This window comes from Benincasa hispida, chromosome 12 (genome assembly GCF_009727055.1).
Source record: "Benincasa hispida cultivar B227 chromosome 12, ASM972705v1, whole genome shotgun sequence".
In the NCBI taxonomy this organism is placed as follows: Eukaryota; Viridiplantae; Streptophyta; class Magnoliopsida; order Cucurbitales; family Cucurbitaceae; genus Benincasa; species Benincasa hispida.
The window spans coordinates 10,711,024-10,712,234 of NC_052360.1; positions in this window are offsets into that span (position 1 = coordinate 10,711,024).

Genomic DNA, 1,211 nt, shown 5'->3' on the forward strand with positions numbered 1-1,211 from the left:
TTTGACCTCCCGAGCATGAATCCAAATTCATTTTTCGAAATTCAAATCACATTTGAATATAAGGTCGGTCAAAGTTTTGACTAAAGTCAAAAGTAAACTCTTTGACTTTTTACAACTTTGACCATTTCCATCATTTTCGAGCTTCCGAATATGAACGTATGGGCTCTTCAATTTAGCTAAAAGACTTTTTCCATTTTGAAAATTAGTTTTCTAATATTTGGGCTGGAAAATTATAACTTTGTGAAGAAAAGAAAAGGAAACACGCAAACCTACTCAAAAAATTCCATTCCTTATTTTCATCTCTTTTCTCTCTCTCGGTTCTCTTCATCCACCAGGTCCCACAACTCGGTTCTGAGTTCAGAGGATAGTAGATCAACTCTAGTGGTGGTCCAAAAGAGTTCGAATCGAGATTCAATGAGGACAAGCGGCTTTCGGGAGCTTCAAAGGTAGCATCTCTACACTTTTAATTCACTGTTTTTCCTTCATGATGCATGCTTATTTCCTTTAATTTAAGAGCAATTAGAGTGTAATTAGGTCCCAATTCCGCTGCGTATGTCTCGAGTTCCATCAGAGAGGGGTTTGGTTATAGTTGAACTATAACTAATTGTTCATTAGAGAGATCAGTGGTACTTAAGAAGTTAGATGTAATTAAGAGATAAAACGGTAATTTTCGTCCAACTGTACTTATGAACAATTTGTGAAGGATCAACACACTGTTAATTGGTTATCTCCAATGGATGTAAAAATATATCAATAATGCGAAGATTGCAACTATCAGTCTTTAGTGGAGTGACCGAATATTAATAAAAGTTGAAGCTTCAATCTATAGGTCCATAAGGTCCCCTCGTTAATTCAATTGGGATTAATGAGAATCGAAATTAATTTTGGATTAATTTGAATAGTTGAAATTAATTAAAGAGAATTAATTATATAAGATATAATTAATATAATGTATGTGATACATTACAATATAAAGTTTTGCTTGAGAGAAATAAATATTTGAATATGATTGAAATCTTATTTATATAAATGTGATTCATATAAAAACAATAGATTAAAAATAAAATGAATATGATGCATATTAATATGATAGGTTATATGAGAGAGTAATAAACTATAGGTTATATTATATGCGATATAATATAAACTATAGGTTATGTGTTATATTAGATATAACATATGGTTTGATATTGATATATATATTAAATTAG